The sequence below is a fragment of the Odocoileus virginianus genome, chromosome 21 (genome assembly GCF_023699985.2).
Source record: "Odocoileus virginianus isolate 20LAN1187 ecotype Illinois chromosome 21, Ovbor_1.2, whole genome shotgun sequence".
Lineage (NCBI taxonomy): Eukaryota > Metazoa > Chordata > Mammalia > Artiodactyla > Cervidae > Odocoileus > Odocoileus virginianus.
The window spans coordinates 3,401,668-3,427,284 of record NC_069694.1 but is presented as its reverse complement, the minus strand read 5'-3'; the positions used below and the strand labels follow the sequence as shown (position 1 = coordinate 3,427,284).

General features: G+C 37.8%; 1 protein-coding gene and 1 pseudogene across 1 annotated transcript in view; both read right to left on the bottom strand.

The window, feature by feature from the left end:
• KCTD8 (potassium channel tetramerization domain containing 8) overlaps positions 1-25,617 on the bottom strand; it is a 257,630-nt gene that overhangs the window by 147,163 nt on the left and 84,850 nt on the right. The window lies entirely within an intron of this gene.
• On the bottom strand, positions 20,203-25,154 carry LOC139030256 (ferritin heavy chain pseudogene; annotated as a pseudogene).

The following is a 25,617-nucleotide window of genomic DNA, read 5'->3' as shown; positions in this document are numbered from 1 at the left end:
GACAGATGATCAGTTTCTTAGAAAACTAAACATACTTTCTTACCTTGTGACCCAGCAATCACTCGCTCTGGTGTTTACCATTAGAAGCTGAAAAGTCACGTCCACACAGAAACCCACACACAGATGTTCACCACAACTTCATTATAACTTCCCAAACTTGTAAACAACCAAGCTGTTCCTCAGGAGATGAATAAATAAGTAAACTGTATGTAGTACATCCAGATAATGGACTATTACTCAGTGCTAAGAAAAGGGGAGTTATCAAGTCATGAAAAGACATGGAGTAAACTTAAACATGTACCACTCAGGAGAGTGAAAGGAGCCAGTCTGAAAAGACTTCATATGGTATGATTCCAAGTAACATTCTGAAAAAGGCAGAACTCTGACAACAGTCAAAAGATCAGTGGTTTCCCGGAGTTGGAGGATGAGGGGAGAGGTGATGTGGCAGAGTACAGAGGATCTTCAGAGCAGTGAAAATAACCTAGTGATGGATACATGCCATTGTACATTTGTTCAAACCCATAAAACTTACAAAACCAAGACTGAATAGTAACTTAGACCCTGGGCTAATAATGATGTGTTATGTAGGTTCATTAATTGTAACAAATATATCACTCTGGTGGGAAATGTTGATAATGGAGAAGGCTGTGCATGTGTGGGGACAGGGGTTATATGAGAAATCTCTATTCCTTCCCCTCAATTTTGCTATAAAACAAAAATTATTTTTAAGCAAAAATAAAAGAACTGAACTGATAATGCAACAACATGGACAAATAAACTGAGCAAAAGAAGACGACGACGCAAAGGCACAAGCTATATAATCCCATCATAAGAAGCTCAAAACCAGTCAAAACTAATCTATGATGATAAAAGTCTGAAGAGCGCTTGCCGTGGAGAAGGAGTGATGGTCAGAATTGACAGAAGACGGAAGGGTATTTCCTGGTGTGATACTTCCATATTTTAATAGGGATGTATATTACGCAAATGTATATATTTGTCACAACTCACTGAATTGTACATAAAATAAGTTCTAGTTTACTGCATGTGAATATTATCTAAATAAAATAAAAATTTAAAGCTGAAATAAATAGTATAGACCTACCGAATTTTCAGGTCTTTAGCAACTATAAAACATACAAAACACAAATATAGTTTACATGATAAATATGTTAATATTAGCATCAACATAAACCAAAGATATTGTGGTTATGCTGAACTAAATCAGTTCACTCATCTGAAAATTAAACTGGCTATCATATTAAGAGGGGGATCTTTTGACTTCAATATATCTACACGCAGATTAATAATGAGTTCTGTTTTTCTCTATTCAAACTACTATGAACTTTCCAATTACACAGAATCGCATGACGCCATTAGGATTTATGTATCAGTTAGACATGCGTCTTTTACACCTTAAGTACGCCTCTCTCCTCTGTTACTGGCTACAAAATTAAAGCAGGTGTTTAACACAGACCTAAAAAACAATGCAGATACAGACACAAAACCGGTCATTCTAACACAAAGGCCAAGCATTGACTGAGAATATTCTTACAGTAACTTTCCAAAGGTTATCACTGAATTAAAAACACAGAATTTTAATACTAAGGAATTCCTATAAATATGTGAAACAATGGTGCTCTATATGTTAGTTTGAGAAACAATGCTATAAACCTTCCCTTTCTACTACCAATCAGGCTTCTCCAGGCAAGAAGAAAGAAAGTAGTGGAATGTGTCCCCGTCCCCTACCCTCACTGTTCACAAGCCTTAGCTTCGGTTCACATTATTCTGCTCTTGTTTCTGTGTTCTTTTATTGAGTCCCAAGAAAACACTTCACTGCCCCTCTTAAACCTTTTAGGACGCACTATAACTGAACTACTTTGGTATGTTTTTTAGGTCTGAGTGGTTTAGACAGTTACTACTTTATTTATTTGATATTTCTACAAGTTTTGTTCATTTTCAGTAAACCAGTTAAGTTTGAGAATATCTTATTAAGTACTAGGAACAATAAATTAACCTTTAATTTTTCATTTTATCATAGAAACTATTTTTAACATTCAAAATTATACTTTTAGTCGAACAATTTTCATGAATAATAAATACAAAAGAAAATGAATATCAGGTAGATTCAAACATACTAAAAGAAAATTAGAAATGTTCTCAAACAGGTTCTTGGCAGATTAGAATAAAATGCCCTAAGGAATTAGTTTCAAAAGTACTCTCTGGTTAGACTTATACAAAGTGAACAGGAGAACTAACAATTAAGTAATAAATTCTACAGGTATATTCAACCAAGATGGATGGCTTAAACAAAAATATGTCATTGGACCTGGCTATCTAAGTGACCATTTATATAGCCCTAATTTACTATATAGGCTTCCCAGACAGCTCAGCGGTAAAGAATTTGCCTGCCAATGAAGGAGTGTCGGGTCCAGTCTCTGGGGAGGGAAGATTCCTGTGGAAGAAGACGTGGGAACCCACTCCAGGATTCTTTCCAGGAAAATTCCATGGACAGAGCAACCTGGCAAGCCATAGTCCACGCGGTCGCAAGGAGTCAGGCATGCCCGAGCACACACACAGTTTATCACACAGTGTCATAAACATTAACTGAAGTTCTGCAGACACAGGGTATCATCAGGATCAGCTCAATTTACTATAAAGAATAGAAAGTTTTATATATTTACTGTATATGCTGGTCAAGTCTTCACCCTTTTACTATGTCTCAAACATTAGCATACTCTCCTCTGGCCAAAAGCATTTAGTATTTTTTGGCTTTGGTTTGTTTTTTTTTATTGTTTTTCTTTCTCGTCAATTCAACTAGACAAGACTGTATTCTCAAGTCCAAGATTCTCCGCAAAGCAGGGCACTGGGGAGAAGACATACTGTGTTACCAGAATTAAAACTGATTTATATGTTTCCTAGATAAAAAAAAAAAAATAGACCTTTTAGTAACTGTGTATCATGAGTGAGGTTTCAAAAAATGTGTTCAAAAGACTAAATTCTGGGAGCCACGGGAAAGACAAGGAAGAAAATAAAAGAATAATTTGAGGGGCTTATATCCTACTAGTGGAGCTGTCAATTTAGTTGAGTTCATAGACTACATGACTATGCTTTAATATTAACAATTTGCTACCATATTAAAGGAAAGGTATGAACATTAGATAGATCTGCATTTGAATAGCTGAGCAGACTCAGATCTCTACAGGACTCCACTTGAGAATTCTACAGTCATTTGCAAGCTCTCTTTCAAATGATTATATACACATTTATAGACCTTAAAGGCTTAGTTTTGCCAAAATGACTTTAGCATTGCAAGATCACTGAGTCCAGGGTCTTGGCTGACATTTGTAACCAGAGACCCCGGTCCTCACTCCAAAGATAATTACTGGGGAGATGTCATAGCAAACTATCAGAATTGACTGATTTTACTTCCCTACATCCAATACATTCTGCAACTGTTTTAAAATCCAACCCTACACCTCCTTACGGTGCTAATAAAAGTGACAAAATCAACCAGTCACGGGCTTCCTCCATATCTTAGGTGCAGCCACCAACTGATGTCATCAGTTTCCTCTGGTGCCTTGTTAATAGCCAAAGTAATGACATCAACATGACTGAACTAATTAACAGGTGATCAGAGGTCATTTTCAGTGACAGACCTCAAGCTCCAGAGAAAGAACGAAAATATGTCAAATCAAAAATGAACAGATTCAAACGTCACCTCACCTCTTGGTTGCATGAAAGAAACTGGATAGTTGTTCAGTTGCTCAGTCGTGTCCAGCTGTTTGTGACCCCATGGACTGCAGCACGCCAGGCTTCCCTGTCCTTCACCATCTCCTGGAGCTTGCTCAAGCTCATATCCATTGAGTCAGTGATACAATCGAACCATCTCGTCTTCTGCCATCCCCTTCTCCTGCCTTCAATCTTTCCCAGCATCAGGGTCTTTTCTAACGAGTCAGCTTTTCCCATCAGGTGGCCAAAGTACTGGCACTCCAGCCCCAGCATCAAATGCCTGGATAGCAGTGGCACAAAGAGAAACCTGTCAAGCTAGCCGGCCCTCCCTCGTTCTCCAAGTCATCATAAACTGGGACGCATTGAGCTTATGCCCTTTCTAACAAAATACACAACCTTTTATTTAAAAGAAATAGATCTCTTCATCTTTAGTAGGAGGAGATTAGGATTTTACTTAGCTTATATGCAGAGAACATCATGCAAACTGCCAGGCAGGATGAAGCACAAGTTGGAATCAAGACTGCTGGGAGAAATATCAATAACCTCAGATACACAGATGACACCACCCTTATGGCAGAAAGCAAACAGGAACTAAAGAGTCTCTTGATGAAAGTGAAAGAGAAGAGTGAAAAAGTTGGTTTAAAACTCAACATTTAAAAAAACAAAGATCATGGCATCTGGTCCCTTCACTTCATGACAAACAGATGGGGAAACAATGGAAATAGTGAAAGACTTTATTTTCTTGGGCTCCAAAATCACTGCAGATGGTGACTGCAACCATGAAATTAAAAGACACTTGCTCCTTGGAAGAAAAGCTATGACCAAACTAGACAGCATATTAAAAAGCAGAGACATTACTTTGCCAACAAAGGTCCATCTAGTCAAAGCTACAGTTTTTCGAGTGTCATGTATGGATGTGAGTTGGACCATAACGAAATATGAGCACCAAAGAATCAATGCTTTTGAACTGTGGTGTTGGAGAAGACTCTTGAGAGTCCCTTGAACTTCAAGGAGAGCCAACCAGTCAGGCCTAAAGGAAATCAGCCCTGAATATTCTCTGGAAGGACTGATGCTGAAGCTGAAGCTCCAGTACTTTTGGCCACCTGATGCAAAGAACTAACTCATCAGAAAAGTCCCTCATGCTGATAAAGACTGAAGGCAGGAGGGGAAGGGGACGACAGAGGATGAGATGGTTGGATGGCATCACTGACTCGACTGACATGAGTTTGAGCAAGCTCCAGGAGTTGGTGATGGACAGGGAGGCCAGAGGAGGGACAGTCCATGGGGTCGTAAAGAGTTGGACACAACTCAGCAGCTGAACTGAACTTAACTGATTGGGATTTTAACTTTGGCTTTATAAGCACATAAATATACAAAGCGAAGAACATATCTGAAGGGAAAGAAGAAGATTATTAAGACCTGGACTAAATCTCTCATGAGCTCAGCAGGAAATGTGGAAATGAAAGCACTGTACCAAATGGCTCTCTAGGGTTCTTCCACTTTATATCCTCCAGAACACATGATCTCAATGATGCTATAGCCCACAACATCACATACAGCAATGTCCTGAACGGGGATGTCTGTCCAAGTAGAGGCCGTTGCTCTGATGCTGTGAATAAAAATATAATCGCAGCCCTTGTTAAAGTGAATATCATGCCAACCAGTTGTTTCTTAGTTACTAAGTCATGTCCGACTCTTTTGCAACCCCATGGACTGTAGCCCACCAGGCTCCTCTGTTCATGGAATTTTCCAGACAAGAATATTGGAGTGAGTTGCCATTTCCTTCTCCAGGGGATCTCCCCACCCAGAGATCAATCCCAGGTCTCCTGCATTGCAGGCAGATTCTTTACTGTCTGAACTACCAGGGAAGCCCTAAATTTGCTTAGTTAATTAAACATGCTTAGTTAGCATTAAAAACCTTAGTCAATGATTAATAAGTAAGGTATTTTATGTTTCAATTTTGATATATGTCCTTAGTGGAATTAATAAGAAAATTATATTAGACAAAAAATGCATCAGCATTATCAACACTGTGACATTAATGATCAATAAAAGAACTTTATATAAAACTCTTCAGCTATATGATTTTAAAATTAGTTTAAATATAATAATATTATGTAAATAAGCTAGAATGATGCTAACAATAATGCAGGCAGTCACGTATTTCTTCTGGTGCCAGTAAGAAATAATTAGATCAATACTTTTATGCAAAAAAAAAAAAAATGCCATTATTATCCCTGTAGGACATACTTTTGGCCTTTCACTTAAGTCGGCAAGTTTCTTTCATGATAAATAATGTAATATTAATGTCACAGCTGGAGAACTGTTCTCTGAATACACACAGCAGGTACAGAAATTATAGCCCAATTTTACTTGGAAATACACCATTCCTTCCTAATGAGTATGTCTAGCTCCAAATAACATAGAAGGACAGAGTTAAGACTTTAATTAAAATGATTGTATTACATAAAAAAGCACATGACTTTGTATAGTAAAGACTATAGGTCAGCTTTAGTGAAAATCACTAAAGAAAATGACACAGTTAATTGGGCTAAATATTAGACAAGTAAAGTCATTACTCAAAGTCCTATCTTTTCTACTTCCCCTTTCTTAACATAGTTTTACATAACTGCCATAATGCAGACGACATGTGTAACAGCGATCTGAAAGACAGACTCTAGAAAATAAGGAGACATTATGTTCAGTTCCATTTGCTTCACCCAGGGTGGAAGATGAACGCAAACTGACCAGAAGCACAAAGACAGATGCAAACAAAGTGTGTGAGTGTGTATCTTCAACGTCTGCTCTTGTGATCAACAGTGTTCATTCTAAGAGTAAGCATCTGTGTGCCTTAATAAGAAGCGATCATTCTTATACCAATTATCAAAAATATGTATATACTTATTGCTTCATGGAGAAGTGGTATTTCTTTGGGGGTCAGGTCTAGACCCTTGGTCCTTATTGCTTACAGCCATTTATGTTCATATTAAGTTGAAGGAAATGGCAACCCACTCCAGTACTCTTTCCTGGAAAATCCCATGGATAGAGGAGCCTAGCAGTCCGCAGTCCACGGGGATGCAAAGGATCAGACACGACTAAAGTGCCCAGCGTGCGCGCATGCACACACACACCCTCATACTGAAGATCAGAGTCACATTTCAGAAACAAAAAAACAGGTAACACGACCTTTTCGCTGTGTTGACACTCCTGTGACAGCCTGGCAGTTTTTAGGGTATCGATTCCCTCCTCCTAACTAAAACTTGCTTCTGTCTCTTGGCACAATTCTCCTCTTACTACCCTTGACACTTTTTTTCTCACTTTTTCTGTCTTAGATTCCACCTCTTTGGATACCGTGTCAGTTATAGAAACTGCACACTTACAAACTATTTCTGGCTGAAACTCTAGAGGAACTTAAGTGATGCAAAAATCAGTCTTATCCTCATCATTATCACCATCATTCAGCAAAGGACTCTAAGATCTCTCATCTTTTGATTTCCACACTTTAATTATCTCCGCTTCTGAGACACAGTTAGGAGCACATGGGATTTGTTGGGGATAACATCTGTGAAATGTAAAGAAGGGGAAAAGGAAAGATTGGGTAGGGAAGGCCTTCAGACTGTGATACAGGTCTGAAAAATGTTTAAGACAAGGATTTGGGGGCGGAAAGAGGAAAAGGATTGGCAGGCAGCCTCAAACCACAGTAAAGGTCTAACAAAGTCTTGGACAACCCAGTAGGGAGCTCTGAAACAAGGACTTTTCATGACAGGAGACCTGCACTGGGCAGAGGTGACCAGGCTCTAGGGCCCCTGACACGCTCAGTCATCAATGATAGACAGCTGCCCAGGAAAAAGCATGACCTTTGTCCAACACCAGTGTGAATCCTGAAAGCACTACACAGAAGCAATCTGTCCACTAAATGTGCAACTTGCAGCAGCTGACCAGGAGGCTTTTTTCCGAAAGGGAGAGCCCAGCAGCATACCTCCATGGCTGCCATACCCTTCATAACTCTGCTTACATGACTTCATTTTACTGCGGCCTGCTGTGTTCTAACATTATTTCTTTCTACATACCAATCGGTTCTACACTCAGCCACCAGATTCATTTTCCAAAGCACAAGTCTGACTGTAACAGTGTCTATTCAGAAAGACTTGAATATTATTTGCTATAACTTTTTATGTATTTATTATTCAAATAAATGAAGTTGAAGATATTCAACTCTGTATCAAAGGCCAACCAATATCTGGGCCCAATGATTCTCTATGGACTTACTAAGAGACAGTGATATCCAGTAGAAAAGACATGTCAGAACAAGAGAGTATGCTTTGGAATGCTAATTATATTCACCACTCAGTAGATATATGACTTCTTTTCACTTTAATTTTCTCACTAGTAAAATAAGAATATGTGGGGTGAATTTTGAAAATTTATTGAGACAATCTTACGGGCACAAAAAACAACAGGTTTTAATCCACTTTTACTGTTTATTTCTCCTCTGTATCCAATTGTATTGTAAGTATCCAATCAGATCATTTACCACGCCTTTAATAAGTCTCATGCTTTCTTGCCTAGGCCTTAAACTCTTTCTCTGCAGCATACCATTTTCCCAATAGCTTCTCAGCTGTTAAAATCCTACCCATCATCTGAAGTCTTATGGTCCAAACCTTATGATCACCCCAGGCAGATGCAGCTCCATAGTTTAGACTAAAAATCAAAACAATCAAGTTTGGGGGAAACTGTATGATGGATGGCCTGAGAACAACATTATGGGGTTAGGTGATCTGATATTTTCACCACAGGACTGAAATTAGTTTGAATTTTAGTTATTAAAGGATTTTTTACATTAAAAGTGCCCAAATTTAGTATTAAAACTAAGTTAGATTTCTATATTTTTGGGGCTATATTTCCTCAGAAAAAATAATGTAGATTGCTGCAAAATTACCTTTGTGATTGATTTTCAAATTGTGTGATTCTGAACCATAAAGTCTGGACAGGTCTGGGGGTCTCAGCAAGAACCCTGGATCGCTGTGGAATCTTCCGAAGTGAGTGAGGCAGAGTCCCGGCTTCAAGTATTTCAGGCTCACATTCCCTCCCTCCGCACCTGCATCTTTTCTTTAATTTCTTGCATCGGAGGCTCACATATTTCCTTCAGATAGAGTAGTGTAAAAAATGAAGTTTTATGACTTTAAGAATGCCATGGCCAGGAAATATCATTAATATAAAGTATCAATATGCTATAATAGGACAAAGGGATCATAAGATCACTGCATGTGACCTTTCCATAACTTTATATTATCTCTTTACCTAGAAAACGACTGAGAACAAGGGCTGGCATTCCTGAGAGCTCTCTGAGCTGAATATTCAATTGTTCTTTAGTTTCAATTTAGTTTCAATTTATTCGGGTAAAGTCAAGCTCCGTTAAATGTCCATTCATCTTTGCCGATACAGGCATTAGTCTAAATAGAAGAAAAAATAAAATAAAATAGTTTATGTATTTTAAGGAAGAAAATGGGCCTATGGATCTGCAAAACTTCTTGCCTGGTCATTACCAGGAACATAAACATTCTTTAATTCCATGAATCCTAATTCCTCACATATCTTGGAATACCACCCTGGATATAGGCCAGGATCCATTAAGATGAAGCCAGCTTCCAAAAACTGAACCTTGTTAGCCTACTGAACATTTTTTTTTCAGCATACACCAACATCTCACATATTTATTAATGAATTGTTCATTTTCTGCATTCCGTTTAAAGCACTGAAATGCTGACCTGTGGTTAACTGCATGACATATATGATGATGGTTAGAAAAGGCATAGCTCCAGTGATTGACAGGGACAAGAAATTTAGTAAGAAAAAGATTAGAAAAGCATCAGAATAATAACTATTCATTAATCTATTAAATTTTATCTTAAATATTTTGTATTTCAGTTGTCAGTTCCATTTAATTCTCTTTCATATCTTCTATTTCTAATATTATTCTGTTCATGGTTGTCTTTAAATCCTAAGCATGTTTACAGCAAATTATTTAAACTGCTTTCTGCTATTTTCATCCTCTCTGTAATTTCCACATTCCTTTCTATTATCGTATTTTTTCCTAAGGAGATTAGGGGTGACAATGGTTGGTCTTTGTATATCTCATACTTGTTTTGGTTTTTGTTTTTAGACATTTTGAATGTTATGTTATTGAGTACTGAATTCTGCTTTTTCAAAAAAGTATTAGACTTTTCTTCTGACAAGCAGTTATGTGCAGACCAGCATGATCCTTTTTAGACTTGTTCTAGGTTTTGTGGGGGGGTTGATATCTTGTTGCAGGGAGGGCTTGTATAGCCTTTATTCTAAGCTAAATTGACATCTATTTCTAAGGGGTGAGCATTATGCAGTCTCTCAGTAATATCCCAGGTGTTCAAACAGTTACTTACTCAGGCCTGCTGGAACTAACACACCCCCTCGCCCCGTGTGATCTCTGAAGACTGATCATCTTAGGGCTCCCTACTCGTTCCCTAATCAGCTTCATGGAATTTTTCCTACACCTGGCTGGTTGGGGTTCACCAACAGCTGGTGGGCCCCAATGATGCACCTATTCCGAGTCTGGGAGCTCTTTTTCTCCTCAGCCCCCTCCTGCCTTGTAAACTCCAGCAATCTGGACCTCCCCAAACTCTCTCTCTCAGTTCAGCTCAGACGCACCCTCTGAACTCCGCCTGGGGCCTTCCACCCTGTGCCATGGTTAGGAATACGTTTCCAGGGAAAACGCCAAACTGATCATAAGGCTCTCGTTATCTTTCTCTTCTCTCTGTGACCGCAGTCCCGCAGTTCCCAGTGCTCAATGTTCCAAAACACTTATTCAACTTATTTTATTCAGTGTTCTATTGTCTACATGTATTGTCACACAAGTACTCTAGCCCCAGAAATGGTGCCAAGGTTGGAAATCTTGCTTTGGGTTATTCTAGCATTGTTACTGGTCACTCTACAACCAACATTAGAAACAAATAATTTTCTAACATCCATCCATGACTCCTCCTTTACCATTCTTATTATCACTAACCTACTTTATTTGATAGTTTTTTTTTCAATAACATACAACATGTCTCTTTTCCTCCAATCTCTTTATTTTTTTTTAATCAAGTCATTTTTACTTTATTTTTTTTATTTTATTTATTTATTTATTTTTTTTTTATTTTTTCCATTTATTTTTATTAGTTGGAGGCTAATTACTTTACATCATTGCAGTGGTTTTTGTCATACATTGAAATGAATTAGCCATGGATTTACATGTATTCCCCATCCCGGTCCCCCCTTCCACCTCTCCAATCTCTTTATAAAAAAAACTAAATTTACTAATTTTCTAAGATAGAATTTTAATCATAACAGCTTTCAGGCTTAATGCACGTTTTTTTTTGTGATTTCTAAATTAAGTAAAAAAATCTTCAAATTGGTCCAGTTGCCCTCCCTCTCTGACCTAAACATAATGTTTCTAGATACAGCAGTTTGATCCTATTCCTTCATGCTTATTTTCCATACCAGTGTAAGAGGATGACTATTCCCTAAATACAAACACAGTCCCATCTGTGAGCCACAGCTCTTTCCATCTGAAACAACTGCCTCTTCCAGAGCGTTGCCTTCTCTGCCTGTGAAAATCACATCTTTTACATCTATCTCAGATACTATATTTTTCATTGAGACTAAAGAAGATAGATGGAATCTCCTTTTTCTGAACCATTATAATATACTCTTATTTTATCAACTAATTGAGCCTTGAGAATGTGCCACTGACTTTTCTAAGTGTCTGTGCAAATTAGTTTCCTTCCAAGTTATACTACTTGTAAAAATCATGTTGTGTTATTTTCCTGAGCACATCCTTACTGCTGTACTATAAGCCCCATGAGGGGCAGTGGCTTTGCAAAGACCCTAAATAGTTTAGGCAAAGCACAGTATTTGTGACTCCTCTGGAAAAGAAAATGAGTGAAAAATAACAGTCGTAAAATGTAATTCTCTTTTCAAAGCTGGTATGATTTTGGGAAAATGAAAAACAACACAAGGAAGCAGGCAGTAAATAATAATTTTTAGCTGCCTGACAATTTTTTGCATAATTCTTTTATTAAAACAAAAAACCAGAGTGTAAAAGTTTATGAAAATTGAGTCAACTGAGAAGAATTCAGTAATTGCTAGTTATGATGGAAATTCTGTTTCCATATAAAGCTTACCCTTTATGTAAAATATATATATTATTAATTATTATTGAGAAAATTCTTGAAATATACATGCTTTCCTCTGTTCTTCAAAACCGGGAATACCAAAATACCACTTATTCTTTCTTTAATAATGAAGTCATCAAAAATATTGATTACTAAACTATGCAGTTATAAGGTCATGGCTTCAGTACTTAAGTGAGATCGATAAAGACATTTGCTTTATTGCTGGACAGGTTGCTCCTGTGTCTTCTTCCTCATTATGAACAATGATGAAGTGTTTCCACTTTAAGTAACTCTAATCCATGAAGCATTCTTCTTTTCTTGATTAAGATTAATTCAAGGCACAGATAATTCCATAAAATAACTACACTGACTCTCAGCACATAAAAACAAACAGCTGAAGTATAAGAACACCTCAGAGGAAGGGGTCTTTTAACATCACTATTTAAAGGCAGTCCTGTCTCCTAAAGTTAAGACCCCAGCAAAAAGAAACAACGAATATCAAGTACGAGTCTATGAGAAATTCTGCTCAAAGAAACCATCCAACTATGTGTATCATTTCAAGGATACAAGTGGGAGCGCTACGTATAATGGCCCTCATTATAAAATTACCTAAAACTGCAAGAGAAAAAAATCAACTTCTATATATACTTTCAAGTTGGTGTTGTTGAGTAGCTAAGTCGCGTCCAACTCTTTTGTGACCCCACGGACTGTAGCCTGCCAAGCTCCTCTGTCCACGGGATTTCCCAAGCAAGAACACAGGAGTGGGTTGCCACTTCCTTCCACAGGAGTCTTCCTGACCCAGGGATCGAACTCTTATCTCCTGCATTGTCAGGCGGGGTCTTTACCACTGGGCCACCAGGGAAGCCCTACACTTCTAAGTAGCTGCTTTATTTTATTTGATACATTTACTTTCTGTTTGAATAAATGCAATCCTCTGCCACCATCAAAATAAAAGAAAATATGAAAGTTAAGGACTAATTAAATCTGGTATAATAGTCAAAATATTCTCTAAATATATAAATATCCTTAAATTAGATGACCTAGATTTTACCTATTTGTTTCTATTTCATAGTATAGTAAAATAAAATAAGGTAAAAAGAATACTGCTGGAAATATTTTATGGTAACCTTGAATGCTATTAAAGTATCTAAATATAGAAGATGAAGCTTAGTTGGAAATGTCTACCAAATCCATAGAGGAAGGACTTCACAAGGTCAGAGCTGATTTTCTCCCCCCTCTCTTGACGGCATATACTTCTTGTAACCTAATATGAGCATAAACATGTTGCTTAAAATATCAAGGTGGGTCACTACTTAATGAGCAGTTTAAAACTTATTTTTTCAAGGCCATTATAATATAACAGAGATACAGAAGAGTAACTGGAGGCAGAGGGACATATGCTGATTCAGAAGCTAGCAAGCTGAGTTCTGGTCCCGGAATCACTACCAAATAACATCTTCACATCACTTTCCTCTATGAATCTCATTTTCTTCCTTGCTAAAACAAAGTGATTGTTTCAGACGATCTCTATGGTGTATTAGATTTAATCACTGTCTTTTTCTTATTTGATATGAACTTTTTGTTGTTTTGCTTTTCTATCATAAACAGAGTGACCTCTGTTTGTCCAAAGCTACCAGTTGATTCCACGTATTTCTGATGTTTCAGAGAAACGTAAGGAGGACTTCCAAAACCAAAATCGTCCAGCTTCAGAACCTGTGAATTTCATCACCAAGAGCTTCTAATTTCTGAAGTATACAATTTGTTTTCTACTTGCTTGGTACAGTGAGTGGTTTGTTTCCTTTTGCTTTCTCAAATTAAGATAATTTTCTTCATCCTGCAAATCATATTAAAGAAAGAAGTAAATTTCTACCTTATTTCCTACAGACTGCAATGCAGTGCTAGAAATAAACAGATATTAAAATATCACAAAGTAAACCTATTGGTATTTGTGAATAATTAGTTATGGTTTACTGAACAAGTTCAAGAGGAAGGCTGTTGAGGGTTAATTCCTACCTCACCACCTACCTGCTGAGTGGCCTCTGATAAGCTTCTAAAACTCTCTGTGCTTCAATGTCCTTACCTACCAAGCAAGGAAAACCTATTTTATAAGATAGCTTTGAAGATTAAACAAATCAGAAATGTGAAAATCTTAGAAAACTGCCCACGACACAGCAAGCACCAAATAATATATATTAGGAACTATTACACTGTATTTTTTTCTATTTTAGCGATTTGAAAAAGAAACATTATCACTGAGAGAAACTGTGAATGATGCTTTCTAATCATATTACGGCAGAAAAGCCTGGCATAAACATGACTGAAAACCATGAGCTATAATATACGAAAGATTAAAAATAGAAAAAATGCTATAAAAAATATCTCCACAAACAAAGTGAAAGACTAAGTCTATGCCCCCAACAGTAATGCTGAAAAAGCTGAAGTTGAATGGTTCTATGAAGACCTATAAGACCTTCTAGAACTAACACCCCCAAAAGATGTCCTTTTCATCATAGGGGACTGGAATGCAAAAGTAGGAAGTCAAGCGATACCTGGAGGAACAGGCAAATTGGCCTTGGAGTACAAAGTGAAGCAGGGCAAAGGCTAACAGAGTTTTTCCAAAAGAATGCACTGGTCAGAGCAAACAACTCTTCCAACAACACAAGAGAAGACTCTACACACGGACATCACCAGATGGTCAACATTGAAATCTTGATTGTATTCTTTGCAGCTGAAGATGGAGACGCTCTAAAGTGTCAGCAACAATAAGACCAGGAGCTGACTGTGGCTCAGACCACGAACTCCTTATTGCCAAATTCAGAATTAAATTGAAGAAAGTAGAGAAAAGCCACTAGACCATTCGGGTATGACCCAAATTGAATCCCTTATGAGTATACAGTGTAAGAGAGAAATAGATTCAAACGATTAGATCTGATAGACAGAGTGCTTGAAGAACTATGGACAGAGGTTCGTGACATTGTACAGGTGGCAGTGACCAATACCATCCCCAAGAAAAAGAAATGCAAAAAAGCAAAATGGCTGTCTGAGGAGGCCTTACAAATAACTGAGAAAAGAAGAGAAGCGAAAACCAAAGGAGAAAAGGAAAGATATACCCATCTGTATGCATGTTCCACAGAATAGCAGGGAGAGATAACAAAGCATTCCTCAGAGATCAGTGCAAAGAAAGAGAGGAAAACAACAGAATGGGAAAGGCTGGAGATCTCTTCAAGAAAATTAGAGATATCAAGGGAACATTTCATGCAAAGATAGGAACAATAAAGGACAAAAATGTCATGGACCTAACAGAAGCAAAAGGTATTAAGAAGAGGTGGCAACAATGCACAGGAGGACTATACAAAAAAGATCTTAATGACCCAGATGACCACGGCAGTGTGACCACACAACTAGAGCCAGACTTTCTGGAATGCAAAGTCAAGTGAGCCTTAGGAAGCATCACCACCAACAAAGTTGGTGGAGGTGATGGAATTCCAGCTGAGCTATTTCAAATCCTAAAAGATGATGCTGGGAAAGTGCTGCACTCAATATGCCAGCAAGTTTGGAAAACTCAGCAGTGGCCACAGGACTGGAAAAGGTCAATTTTCATCCTAATCCCAAAGAAAGGCAATGCAAAGAATGTTCGAACTACCACACAATTGCACTCCTTTCATATGCTAGCAAAGTAACGCTCAAAATTCTCCAAGCCAGGCTTCAACAGTACATGAATCATGAACTTCCAGATGTTCAAGCTGGATTTAGAAAAGGTAGAGGAACCAGTGATCAAATTGCCAACATCCACTGGATCACAGGAAAAGCTAGAGAGTACCAGAAAAACATCTATTTCTGCTTCATTCTGCCAAAGTCTTTGACTGTTTGGATCACAACAAACTGTGGAAAATTCTGAGAGATGGGAATACCAGACCACCTGACCTGCCTCCTGAGAAATCTGTATGCAGGTCAAGAAGCAACAGTTAGAACCAGACAGGGCACAACAGACTGGTTCCAAATTGGGAAAGGAATAAGTCAAGGCTGTATATTGTCACCCTGCTTATTTAACTTATATGCAGAGTAGATCATGTGAAATGCCAGGCTGGATGAAGCACAAGCTGGAATCAAGATTGCCGGGAGAAATGTCAATAACCTCAGATATGCAGATGACACCACCCTTATGGCAGAAAGTGAAGAACTAAAGAGCCTCTTGATGAAAGTGAAAGAGGAGAGTAAAAAAGTTGGCTTAAAGCTCAACATTCAGAAAACTAATATCATGGCATCTGGTCCCATCACTTCATGGCCAATAGATGGGGAAACAATGGAAACAGTGAGAGACTTGATTTTTTGGGGGCTCCAAAACCACTGGAGATGGTGACTGCAGGCATGAAATTAAAAGATGCTTGCTCCTTGGAAGAAAAGCTATGACCAACCTAGACAGTATATTAAAAAGCAGAGACACTACAACCCAAAGAAGTCCACACCAAGGCACATTATAATTAAAATGAAAGAAGTTAAAGACAAAGGCTGTATCACAAGGGCAGCAAGAGAAAAGCAACTAGTTACAAAAAGAAAACTGCCAGAGGAAAATCAGCTGACTTTTTAGGGAAACATTGCAAGCCAGAAGGGGTAGACTGCTATATTCTCTACAGAAAGAAAATATACAAACAGGAATAGCCTACCTGGCAAGGATATGATTCAGGCTTAAAAAACAGATAAAGAATTTCACAGACAAAAAAAGAAAAATGCTAAGAGTTCAGCATTACTAAAATGGCATTATAAAAAATGTTAAAAGTATTTCCTTAAGCAGAAAAGAAAAAGGGCACAACTAGAAACATAAAAATCATGAAAGTGAAAATTTCACCTGTAAAGGCAAACATACAGTAAAATGAGTAGGTCAATCAGTTATAAAGCTAGTAGAAAGGTTAAAAGAAAAAAGTAGTAAAATCATCTTTATGTGCAATAAATGGTTAAGGAATACACAAAACAAAAATATGTATGATTTCAAAAACATTAAACATGCGGATGAGGAATGAAAATGGAGCATTATAAGAATGCATTTGAAATTAGCAGATTAACTTAATCACATAAAGCTAAAGATGGTAATCAAATCTCAAGCAAAAATGAAAGGAATAAAAATGAACTGCAGAACAATCAGAAAATAATAAAATGGCATAAGCATATGATTATCAGTAATTACTTTAAATATAAATGGACTAAATCTCCAATTAAAGGACAGAGAGTAGCTAAATGGGTAAAAACCAAAATCCATTTACATATTGCCTGTAAGAGACACATTTCAGATATAGAGATACACACAGACTGAAAAATGATGTGTGATGAAGAAAGATATTCCATGGATTGGAAACACAAAAGAAAGGTAAAGTAGCAATACTTATGTCAGATAAAATTGATTTTAAAATGGAAAATTTTACGAGACAGAGAAAGACATTATATAATGATAGAAAGGTTTTTCAAAGAAGATATAGCAATTGTCAATGTGTATGTACCCAACATAGGAGCATTTAAATAAATAAAGCAAATATTTACAATATAATGGGAGAAACTGACCATAAAGCAATAACATTACCAGACTTTAACACCCTAATTACATATTTGGACAGATCAACCAAAGAGAAAATCAATAAGGCATGACAGGCTTTAAATGACATGCTATACCAGATGAACTTAATAGACATTTATATCATATTCCAGTAAAAGCAACAGAAAAGACTTTCCAAATGAACATGGAATATTCTCTAGGATAGATCACATGCTTGGCCACAAACAAAGATTCAATAAATTTTAAAAGACTGAAATAATATCAAATATCTTTTCATAATGGTAAGAGAGTAGAAATCAACTGCAAAGGAAAGGAAGGAAAAAAACTGTAAGGAAAAAAACTGCAAAAATCACAAATGTGGAGGCTAAACAATATGCTACTAAACAACCAATGGGTCACTGAAGAAAGCAAAAAGCACCTCAGACAAGTGAAAATGAAGACACATTCATCCAAAATCTGGACACAGCAAAAGTGTTTCTAAGAGTGATACAGGCCTATAATTTTCTTTTTTTCTGGTTTTGGTATCAAGGGCATGATGCTCTCATAGAATCAGTTCAGAGACATCCCCTCCTGTTCATTTCTTCAAAATAGTTTTGAGAAATATAGGCATTAACTCTACATTAAATGTTTGGTAAAATTCACCTATGAAGTCATCTGGTCCTGGACTTTTGATTTGTTTTTGTTTTTTAATTTCTGATTCAATTTCCTCAATAGTAATTGTTCTGCTCATATTTTCTATTTCTTCTTGATTCAGTCTTGGGAGATTGCTTATGCTTCTAGGAGCTTATCCCTTAATTCTAGGTCATCCATTTCTATTGGCATATAATTGCTAATATTAATCTCTTACCATTCTTTGCACTTCTGTGGTATGGGTTGCAATTTCTTTTCTTTCATTTCTGATTTTATTAATTTGAATCTTTTCTTTTTCTTGCTGAGTCTGATTAAAGTTTATCATAACTTTGTATACGGACAGATGGTTATTAGATTTGTGGTAATTACTTCATAATATATGTAAATGTCCAATCACTATGTAGTATACCAGAAATTAACATTTATTGTACATCAACCACATTTAAATTTCAATGGAATATTACTCGGCCATAAAAAAGAACAAAACGATGACATATATAGCAACATGGATGAAGCCTGAGATTGTTAGACTGAGTCAAGTCAGCCAGACAGAAAGACAAATGTCACATGACACCACTTACATGTGGAATCTAAAAAGTTACACAAATGAACTTATTTACAAAGCAGAAATGGAGTCATAGATGCAGAAAACAAACATGGTTACCAGGAGGGAAGGAGAGACTTGGAATGGCATATCCACATTACTATGCATAAAATAATTAACTAACAAACCTACTGTGTAGCACAGAGAACTCTGTTCAATACTCAGCAATGATCTATATGGGAAAGAATCTAAAAAAGAGTGGATATATGTATACATATAACTGGATCACTTTGCTGTACATCTGAAGTTAACACAACATTGTGAATCAACTATACTCCAGTAAAAATAAAATTCATTCATTCTTTGAATAAAAAGAGGAGAGAATATTCCCAGGAAAAGGCATTAAACTGGTCCCAAACCACAGTCTCCATAAAAAATGGAAATTAAAATGAGATGTCACTTTTGAATATCAATTTGCCCAAAAAACACTGTGATTGTTATTCAGTATTGGCGAGAATGTGAGGTTAGTGCTCCAAAACAACATGTTTGATGTGACTGGAAACCGTAATGTTATCAGAGAAGAATTTGACATTTTACATCAAAAACTGAAAGTACATATTCTGAACCCAAAAACTCCAGGTAAGGGTTCTGTTATAGAAATATTCAAATACATTTTTCAAAGAACTTTTTGCAACATTATTTTTTGTAAATAATTTTAAAACCTATAAACTTATTAAAAGGGGTAAGGATAAACTAATTTTTAGAACATCCAACCTATGAAACAGCTTTAAAAAATAGATTAATAAAATTATATATTTCTATTTAAAAACACATGGTTGAGTAATTATATATTATGATCATCTTCTTTTAAATTATACAAGTTAGGAGGAAAATATTACTAAATATATCTCAATGATACAACCATGGGCTTAATTTTTTCTCCATTCTGTTACTCCATAATAGAATTATGTCTTCTCAATAAGAACCTCTTTCTTAGAAAAGGTGATAATATTTACTATTAATTCTTTGAATGGGAATTAGAGTACATGTATGTGACCTTGAAATGATACTTTTATTAATAAGAGGATGCATGTACTGATATGGGTACTTCAAAAATCTTTCAATGCAATTGGGTATTTCAAAAATCTTTCAATGCAATGTTTTACAAAGTAGTGTTTCTTTGACTTATTTTATCCAAAGGAAGGTTATGATCACCCGTTCCATTATTTAGAAACTCTTTAACAATATAGACACATTTTAATGACAAAGTGATGTTTCTTTCTATCAAATCCCTATTCTCGAAACAAAAAATGCCATTTGTGTATAGTCTTCTGACAGGCATTTGTATTGAGGTTTTATGAAAATATTCAATAATAGCTGAAACATAATTCAGAATGTTGTCAGTTGATTCGGTGCTGTCCTGAATTTTAGAAATAAATTCATATTGCACAAACATCATACAAATATTACTAAGGAAGTATATAAGCAACTTCATTTTCTTTTTTTTTTTTTTTTGGTACCAAATTACTTTATTTGAAGGAATGGTACTAAAGAAAGAACTTAAGTGGATGTTTTGCTACAACTTAGAGAAAGGTGACGGTAACCGAAACATGCATGCACTGCCTGGGTGACCAGGAGTCACCCGTGGCAGTGGGAAGCCAGCCTGAGGCTCGGCGCTCACTGTGTCCCAGGGTGCGCTTGTCGACGAGGCCCTCTGCCATGCCAGATCCAGGGGCGCCCACCTTGTGCAGGTTGGTTAGTGGTCACCCAGTTCTTTGATGGCTTCCACCTGCTCATTCAGGTAATGAGTCTCAATGGAATCACACAGATGGGGATCGTGTTTTTCAGTGGCAAGTTTGTGCAGTTCCAGTAGTGAGCGATTCACACTTCCTTCCAAGCACAGCGTGCATCCCATTGCATTCAGCCCATTCTCCCAGTCATCACGGTCTGGTTTCCTGATATCCTGAAGCAAGATTCGGCCGCTTCGCTGGTTCTGCAGCTTCACTGGTCTCTCAGCATGTTCTCTCTCCTCATGAGATGGGTGAAGAAAGTACTCGGCAAAGTTCTTCAAAGCCACATCATCGCGGTCAAAATAGTAGGACGTGGACAGGTACACAGAGGAGGCGTAGAGCTCCGGGTCGATCTGGCGGTCGATGGCGGTCCTCCTGCTGGTAGTTCTGGCGCACCTGCCAGGGGGATGCGGTCGTCCTGGCGGGCGGATGAGACGGGGCGGTGGCGGCGACGGCTGCGCTGCGCTGCGCTGGAGCGGCGGCGGGGACCTTGGGCCGGTCGGGGGGTGCTGTCAAGTGGTGACGAGGCCTGGCTCTGAGTGGCCTGCCGGGGCTCGGGGGGGGGACGAGCAGCCGGGTTCCGATCAAGCACTGTTGAAGCAGGAAACCGCGGCGACTCTCCGCGAAGACTGTATTTTTTTTTTTAATGTCTTGTATGTACCTTGTTTTGTCAAAAGTTTTAACTTGGGTCTCAGGTTTGAAGGATTCGTTAATAAAAGAAACTACTTGTTATACACAAATAAACAATTTCAATATTCAGTGAAGAAGTATTTAACTTGTTTTCAATGTAGAAACATTAAAAGAAAACAGAAGTAGAAACAGTAAAGGGCAGTAACAGCACATATATCACCAAATCGGGCAGACCAACATCCAGACTCAGAGCTGGGGAGTCCCATGTGACAGCAACCTTGGGTCCCAGTTAGGAAAAGGTCCTGGGCACTGTGCTTACTCCATGGGTGAGACTGCAGCAAACTGCAGTTTTGTGCAGTTTGTGGGATTCTTGCTTACAATCCCAGGCCGCAGACAGACAGTACTACCAGTCTGCAAGCAAATCGCAGCTCTGGTTTTATGTTCATCTTTATTACAACGCTGCTTGCTTTGTCGTGGAATGTTGTAAGCCCTTAGCTTCCTTGGCCAGGCCCCCTCCAGGGGCTCAGCACTTTGAAGATCCAGCCCCTCTATCTTATCCACGGCGCCCCTGGCTTCCTGGAAACAATAGGCGCACTCAGGAGCAGGCAGGCAGGGCAGTATCCAGGCGGGTCAGAAACAAGGTCAGAGGCCTCACCTGTTCTTGGTTCTGAAGCTTGAACAAGACTATCTCCATTTAATTTCCCTAACATACCTAAAACATTTAACAACTGAAAATATACGGTACTGTAAGAGAAAAAAAATTTTTAAAAACCACTTAATGGGGTCAAGTTAACTGTGTTCAGACACCTGCAGAGATCTCAAGTGAAGAGTAGACAGACACACATTGTCTTGCTCCAGAGGCTAAACTAAGTCAGATTCAGGAAACAGCACACAGTGAGAAATAGTATAAAAACTTCTAAAGATTTCATTTTTTATTTCATACAATTCTCTACTACCTACATGATTTTTTAAAAGAAACATATTATTTTTAGAATACAAATAACATTTAGAAAAAAAGTACAGAAGAATAAGAGTCATGGATTCTTAAAGAATTGATACAGGAGAAGGCTGTCTTCAAAAGCATCATTCTTCATCCCAGGACGCTTTCCAGTGGACAATTAAATTCCAGACATATAAGCCAAGTTCCCTCTTTAGTTTGAACTAAAGTATTTCCAAAGTCTCTTTGAGGTACAACAGACTAACATGGCATTATAACATTTAGTCCTACATTTATATAAACAGTACTCTAAACCTAACAGAAGCAGAAGATATTAAGAAGAGGTGGCAAGAATACACAGAAGAACTGTACAAAAAAGATCTTCATGACCCAGATAATCACAATGCTGTGATCACTCTCCTAGAGCCAGACATCCTGGAATGTGAAGTCAAGTGGGCCTTAGAAAGCATCACTATGAACAAAGCTAGTGGAGGTGATGGAATTCCAGTTGAACTATTTCAAATCCTGAAAGATGATGCTGTGAAAGTGCTGCACTCAATATACCAGCAAATCTGGGACTCAGCAGTGGCCACAGAACTGGAAAAGGTCAGTTTTCATTCCAATCCCAAAGAAAGGCAATGCCAAAGAATGTTCAAACTACCACACGATTGCACTCATCTCACATGCTAGTAAAGTAATGCTCAAAATTCTCCAAGCCAAGCTTCAGCAATACATGAACCATGAACTTCCAGATGTTCAAGCTGGTTTTAGAAACGGCAGAGGAACCAGAGATCAAATTGCAAACATCTGCTGGATCATCAAAAAAGCAAGAGAGTTCCAGAAAAACATCTATTTCTGCTTTATTGACTATGCCAAAGCCTTTGACTGTGTGGATCACAATAAGCTGTGGAAAATTCTGAAAGAGTTGGGAATACCAGACCACCTGACCTGCCTCTTGAGAAACCTATATACAGGTTAGGAAGCACCAGTTAGAAATGGACATGGAACAACAGACTGGTTCCAAATAGGAAAAGGAGTACGTCAAGGCTGTATATTGTCACCCTGCTTATTTAACTTATATGCAGAGTACATCATGAGAAATGCTGGGCTGGAAGAAGCACAAGTTGGAATCAAGATTGCCAGGAGAAATATCAATAACCTCAGATATGCAGATGACACCACCCTTGTGGCAGAAAGTGAAGAAGAACTCAAGAGCCTCTTGATGAAAGTGAAAGAGGAGAGTGAAAAAGTTGGCTTAAAGCTCACCATTCAGAAAACTAAGATCATGGCATCTGGTGCGATCACTTCATGGCAAATAGATGGGGAGACAGTGGAAACAGTGTCAGATTTTTTTGGGCTGCAAAATCACTGCAGATGGTGACTGCAGCCATGAAATTAAAAGATGTTTACTCCTTGGAAGGAAAGTTATGACCAACCTAGATAGCATATTAAAAAGCAAAGACATTACTTTGCCAACAAAGGTCCATCTCGTCAAGGCTATGGTTTTTCCAGTAGTCATGTATGGATGTGAGAGTTGGACTGTGAAGAAAGCTGAGCATGGAAGAATTGATGCTTTTGAACTATGGTATTGGATAAGACTCTTGAGAGTCCCTTGGACTGCAAGGAGGTCCAACCAGTCCATCCTAAAGGAAATCGGTCCTGGGTGTTCATTGGAAGGACTGATGCTGAAGCTGAAACTCCAGTACCTTGGTCACCTCATGCGAAGAGTTGACTCAGTGGAAAAGACCCTGATGCTGGGAGGGATTGGGGGCCGGAGGAGAAGGGGACGACAGAGGAACAGATGGTTGGATGGCATCACCGACCTGATGGACATGAGTTTGAGTAAACTCCGGGAGTTGGTGATGACAGGGAGGCCTGGCATGCAGTGATTCATGGGGTCGCAAAGAGTCGGACAAGACTGAGCGACTGAACTGAACTGAACTGAAGTAAACCTAACTAATTCCCAGGAGCCTAACACATCTGGAAACACCTGCATAAGAAGTGACTCATTTTGTGAATAACAAACTTGGTTGAATTTGGAGGCCTCTCTGTGAATGGAAAAAGGTTAAATATCAACCCTAACTGAACTTCAGTTCTCTACCAAAAAAAAAAAAAAACACAATATTATGCATCTTATTTTAACCTCTGGAAAAATTAAGTTATAGGGTAGATTTCTCTTCATTCACATAATAATACAAATTTCTATGGAAAAATACTAAAAATAGTTATACCAATACTTGACTTCCTAATTTTCTAATCTTCTGTCTCTGTACATTTCTTTTAAACAAATTATAATGCTTTGATAGATTAAAATCAATAAAGGATAACAGTGGAACACATACATATATGTAAGACATACACATACAGTGGAATACATATATATACAGTGCACACACAACTGGGATATATTGATTTAGTTAAGTCGTGTCTAACTCTTTGTGACACCATGGACTATAGCCCATCAGGCTCTCTGTCCATGGGATTTTCCAGGCAAGAATACTGGAGTGGTTGCCATTTCCTTCTCCAGGGGATTTTCCCCAACAAGGAATTGAACCTGGGGCTCCTGCATTGCAGGTGGATTCTTTTCAACTGAGCCACCAGAGAAGCCCATATATATGTGTGTGTGTGTATATATATATATATATGTATATATATATATATATATATAGATAGATAGATAGATAGAGAGAGAGAGAGAGAGAATAATATGGTGGCTCCAGAAATCCTATTTTAGTGTAAATCCATAGTTAGCAAAGCATTTGCTACAAAACTGTACAAAGAGCTGCCTGATAGACACCAGACTGTCTTATATGACCTTCCTCTAAGAAGAATGACTATTTATTTGTGGGCTTTTCTTTCTAGCATTCATTACCTCTCTAAAAGCACTGTTTCCTTTGAGAGATTATACTTTACTCTCCTTTTCCCACTGGGCGTAGCACTGGTGCAAAGGTAATTTTCAGGAACCAACCTCTACTAAAAAACCCGAAGACCAAACTTTCCGTCTCTCCACAGAGGAGAGTCAGGACCCGATCTAACATTTTTGAATTAAATGCTCTGTGCTCTGAGTATTAGACTTACAGGACGGATGCCAGAAGAAGTAAGAAAAGGCATAGAGAAACTGCCAGAGAGGAAGCATGCTTTCAGACTTCACGTTCATGCTCAGAGAACTTTGGGGTTGCCTGGATTCCCACTTGTTTTCAAAACAGATCCCCAGAAACCCATAAATCTCTTCTTTCACCTCTGTTCTATGTTCTCCTTTCCATAAGTTAGCCAAAATCAGTCTCTGCTGCTGGCAGCCAACATCCAGAGATTATCAGAGGCCAATAACAAAGTTATCGCACTGAATTGAGATACACAGTGAATTACTAACCTTGATATAAAATAATGAGAAAGATTTATACATATGCCAGAGACCTAGTTTTACAATGGTGCTAGATACATAGTAGTCTGAAAAACATGCTACTCACAACAGTGCGAAAATCAATCAAACACTAGAATTAAATCACATGAAAGACAACATTATCTCTCACAGAAAAATACACTTTATTGAGAAAAAGCAAAAAAGACCTTAAAAACTTGAGAGATATATCATGTTTGCAGATTTGAAGTCTCAAAAATTT